This window comes from Puma concolor, chromosome E2 (assembly GCF_028749965.1).
Source record: "Puma concolor isolate L17-30 chromosome E2, mPumCon1.1.hap2, whole genome shotgun sequence".
NCBI classification, from domain to species: Eukaryota; Metazoa; Chordata; class Mammalia; order Carnivora; family Felidae; genus Puma; species Puma concolor.
In genome coordinates, this window is record NC_141681.1 from 5459880 (window position 1) to 5464887 (window position 5008).

General features: G+C 55.4%; 1 long non-coding RNA gene across 1 annotated transcript; it reads right to left on the reverse strand.

Annotated features, from left to right (window-relative positions):
• Positions 1-286: 286 nt before the first annotated feature.
• Positions 287-1074, reverse strand: LOC147573329 (uncharacterized). Its single transcript, XR_015245127.1, has 2 exons — positions 960-1074; positions 287-446 (listed from the first exon to the last, which is right to left on the reverse strand). It is a non-coding gene; the product is annotated as an uncharacterized LOC147573329 (long non-coding RNA).
• Between the last annotated feature and the right edge of the window lie 3934 nt (positions 1075-5008).

The window sequence follows — 5008 nt, forward strand, 5'->3', positions numbered from 1 at the left end:
TCTGCACTCACTACTCAGTTCCTTGACCGGACCGGAAGCTCCTTGGAGCCCCAGCTGCTTCTTTATTGCTCACCGTTGTGCTAGGTCACATGAGAGTGACAATATACTATGCATACTGAAACGACAGAAGACGCCTTGAGTTTACCAGAAGCCACCAGAAGGTCTGGAAGAGCAGGGACTTTTGTTCTTCGTCTTCATTGCGGGGTGACCGACACAAACCACACACACTTAAGGTGCACGACGTTACGCCCTGATACGCACCTACGTCGTGAAATGATTGCCCCCATCAAGCTAATTAACATTTATTGCAAGTCTCCTTGGCGCGTGTGCGTGTGGTGAGAGCACACGAAATCCACTCTCAGCGAATGCAAGGAATACAATTGCGGGTCACGAGCCACAGCCTCCACGCTGCGTATCACGTCCCCCAGAACTTCGTCCTCTTCCACCTGAAAGTTTGCACTGACGACTAACCTCTCCCCATTTCAGACCCCTCTCCTCTAGGCTTCTCGGAGTTCAAAGTTTTGTGCATGAATAAACAGGGGCCCTTCTTGATTGACGGCCCCTGCAGGACATCTAGCCTCCCCTCCCCCCGAAGGCCACACCAGGCATTGTGACCACCAGAATCGCCCCACCCCCGGCTTCCAGATGTGCCCCCCATAGCACTGGCTGCTCGTACAGATGCTAACCTGCTGGGAGGGGATGCCTGGGTGTAGCTGGAGGAGGCACTATGTAGCGGCAACCGTCTTGCCCTCGTTCCCCCCGCACTTGCACAGGCTGGGGGCTGGGGACCCTGGTCCACACCTGACGTAGCCCCTGCCTGCACGGGGCTTCCCACCCAGAACTATAACGCAGGCCAGAGGGAGGGTCTTGGATATGCAGATGGACAGGAGCTTTGCCCCACCACTGGCTTAACAGAAGGTGCTGGACGGAGTTAAAAGAACTTGGGAAGGTCTTTGCACCTCGGGGCTGAGGGCTGGTGCATCGCACCGAAGGTGATCCTGATGGTTCGTTTTCCTCTGTCCGCTCATCTCCCGTGAAACAGAAGACATGTTGATCAGATTTGGAAGTGAGGACATCTTCACACTGGAGGACAGAATTAAGACTTTAAAAAAATCTTAACAATTTTTTTTAAGTTTATTTATTTTGAGAGGGAGGGAGAGCACCAGTGGGGGAGGAACAGAGCGGGGCGGGAGAGAGAGAATCCCAAGCAGGCTCTGCACTGTCAGCACAGAGGCCAATGTGGGGCTCGCGCTCACGAAGCCTGAGATTACGACCTGAGCCGAAATCACGAGTCGGCGGCTTGACCCACTGAGCCCTTCAGGTGCCCGAAGATTTGCAAAAACTCTTAACAGGTTGAAAGGATGGTTGGGAAAAGCTAGAGTAACTCAGATGTGAGTGAATGCTGAGAATGAGGTTATTACCCTGTCCTCCCCAATCCCCACAAATACACGACAAAGGAGACCTAGTTTAAGAGAAATTCGCGTGAAGAATCCTGGGACCAGCAAAGTCAATCCAACCCATTGGCTATATTAAGCAAGGTATTGCGTCCAGACGCGGGGAGGGGACGGTCCTGCTGGAGAGGCAGTTACTCTTGACTTGTGAATCATACTGTTGCTGAGTACCCCGCCTCCGGCCCTCCTCTTTCTCATTGCTCCCCGCCCCCCCCCCCGCCCCCTGCCACACACCCTGTAGGCATCTTGCCAACACCGCTACAACATCCGGGCACTGAGAGACCCTGGGATGCAGCTCGGTGGAAGGGGAGGGGTCTTGCCACTTAGCTGTCCTCTTGAATCTCACTTCCACCACTGGTCAGCTGAGCGACTCGGGTCAAGGCAGATCACCTCTTCTGAGCCTCGGTTCCACAGACTGTGGGGGTGGGGGTCGGGACGGAGATAATGTGTGAGAGTAAAGAGACATGTCAGAGTATCAGGTAGCCTCCGATTACCCTGAGGTCCTTTCCATATAATTTCTAAGACTGGGTGTGATTTTATTTCTTCTTTCCTCTCCTAGATTTGATGAATGCTTCAAACGTGCCACGGACTGAAAGCGAGGGCCTTGTTACCAATCCCAATTAGGCATTACAAAAGCCCCATAAATCTTGGTGAATATGTTACAGGGAATTGAAAGCTGGAATTGTATGGCTGGTGCACTAAGGAACACAGCAATCATTCTCCTAAAGGCCTCGTGTAATTTTTGGTCTGCTTCGCAGTGTGTGTCTATCGACAATTGGCCCGTTATCGATTTCCTAACCCTGAAGAACACGGCTAATGGCTCCTGTTTTCCCGGCCAGCACGAAATGAAGAGGCCAGAGGACGCTGACGGCCGGCTGTTTGCCTTACCATTTGGGGACATGTTAATCCAAAGCGCGAATGACCCACAGAATCTGGGTGGCTCTGGCTTTTGAGAATGGGATGGAGTATCGATTTCTATCCTGTTCTCTTGGTGTGTAATTAAACAAACCACAGCCCCTGAGCGTAAGCTGGCCAGTCTTCCTCATTAACAAGCCAGATGACGTCCCCTGCGAGCACCACGCACCTGTCGTGGCTCCGGGAGCACGGGAGCCGGTGGGTTTGTGACAGTTTGTGGACTTCCACGTTCTGTAGAACGCCAGCTCCATTCAAATATGTGATGGTTCATTTTAGGGGTCCACGTGACTGGCTGTGGGGTGCCCGCACGTCGTCTCTGGGTGTGTCTGTGAGGGTGGCCCAGGATGAGCTCAGCGTCCGAATCCACAGACTTGGTAGCCCGCTGTCCCCAGTGTGGGTGGGCACCGCCTCATCTGCGGAGGCCCGAGGAGAACGAAAGGTAGGGGAAGGACCCGCCTCGTTTTCTTGCCTCTTTGATGGGAGCTCAGACCCCACTCCTGCCTCCTTGGGGGGATTTACTGCACGGGCCCCCCCAGATCTTACACCTTTGGACTCAGACTGCCTGACACCACTAGGTTTCTGGGCTCCAGCCTGGGGAGGGCAGCTCCTGGGACCTCTCAGCACCATAACCGCACGAGCCCATCTCTCATGCTAAATCCCACACCCCCACACCCAGCCAGGCACACCCCCCCAGCCGGGCACAAACCCCCAGGTAGGCACACACACACCCCCAGCCAGGCACACACACAAAGCCAGGCATATACCCCCAGCAGGCACCCCCCCCCCCCGCCAGGCACACCCCCCCAGCCAGGCACACACCCCCCCACCCACTCCCAGCCAGGCACACACCCAGCCTGCTGTTGGTTGTGTTTTTCTGGAGAACTCTAACACTACATTCCAATGGTGCCCTTGCTCCCGTATTGGTCAGTGCACCTGCCTGGCTGATCACTCCCCAACCCACTTCAGCTTTGGAAACACTGGGGAGGAATGGGCGGCAGGGCAGGGGGAGCTAAGTGGAGAGGAAGGTGAAGAGATCGTGGGATCGAGAGGGTGTGTTTGGCGGGGGGAGAAACACAGCCAGTGGTAGGTCAGCACCTGTGCTGTGCACGATCCTTTTTGGCCTCCTGTCCTTGCCAAGATGTCATGGTGGGTGGAGTCCATTCCCTTCAAGGACCTAGGGTTTAGCCTTGTGACTCGCTCTGGCCAATGCACTATGAGTGGACACAACATACCCCACATGGGACCAGCCTTTACACGAGCTCTCGGGATGTGGCTTGGCCTCCTGTGCCTCAACTTGTGCCCGGAGAAGAGCATGTCCCGGAAAGCCACTGACCCTTCATGAATAAAAGGCTCAGGGGCGCCTGGCTGGCTCAGTCAGAAGAGCACACGGCTCTTGATCTTGGGGTGGTGAGTTCGAGAGCCCTATGTTGAGTGTAGAGATTACTAAAAAAATTAAACTTAAAAAAAAAAAAAAGAATAAAAGGCCCATGAAGTAGATGGAAACCCAGCCCGTTTCCTGGGTTTCACTGATACATGAGTGAGGAATAAATGCCCAGTGTCAGGCCCTACGGTCTGGGACTCTTCACTACCCAGCATGGCCGTGGCCAAGCCTGCCTGCAGGAATTGGCTGTCCCAGGTACTGGGGGACAGGAAGCGACAGGTGGAGGAGGGAATGGGGGTGGGGATCTGCCACCAGCCTTGTCTGACATTCACAAGGTGGCTTCCTGCTGAACAACCCCCCCCACCCCCCCACCGCCCCGTTGTCCCAGATTTATTTCCCTGATAGGGAAATGCGCCTCGGTGACAATTCCAGGGTGCTCCAGGGGTGTGCCGGTAACTGTAGCATTGTTTGTGACGAGGAAAAAGTGGATACCACCTAAACGTCCAGCCAGGGGGCAAAGGATAAAACCCACGCGGTGTATGGAAATTCAGGAGCGTACGAAACCCAAGGCCAACGGAAGGGGCTAGACCCACACGGACGCACTTGGATGCATTTCAGAAACAACGTGGAGCCGGAGAAGCAGGCTGTGGAATGAGGGGGTCTGAATGACGGTATCTGTATCGAGATTAAAACCCCCAAAGGAGACCACCTATTGGGCACATAAATACGTCTTCAGAGCATAGACACGCGTGCACGAAGGAGCACGCCAGGCTGACGGAAGGACCGCGGGAGAGGGCCAGAAAGTGACGCACGCAGGTGCTCGGGAGGCCTCAGCCCAGCGTGGGTGACTCTCCATTCCTTCCAGAACGGGAAGAGTCCGAGCAAACGTGACAGCCGGCTACGATGGGATAAAGTTGTGGAGGGGCCCACGGGCGCCCGTCATCCTGCACTATCTTTGTGTCTGTGCATTGGAAACATTTCAGATAAAACTGCTTTAGAGAAAGAAATGTCCATGGTGTGATGTGTGTATACAGGGGAGGACGAGGGGTGGGGGTGGCGGCTGGGTGGGTGAGGGAGGTCATACGGGAAAGCCGACTCTGGAGGGAGGCGACGTCACAGACGTTTGTTGGGAGTGCCCCGGGGTCAGCACCGCGGGGTGAGGGAAACTGTCACGCAGCCTTGGCTGGTCCCCCAGAGCTGTGGGGGGCTGCGTGGCCCCCAGAGCTGTGGGGGGCTGCGTGGCCCTCAGAGCTGTCACCAC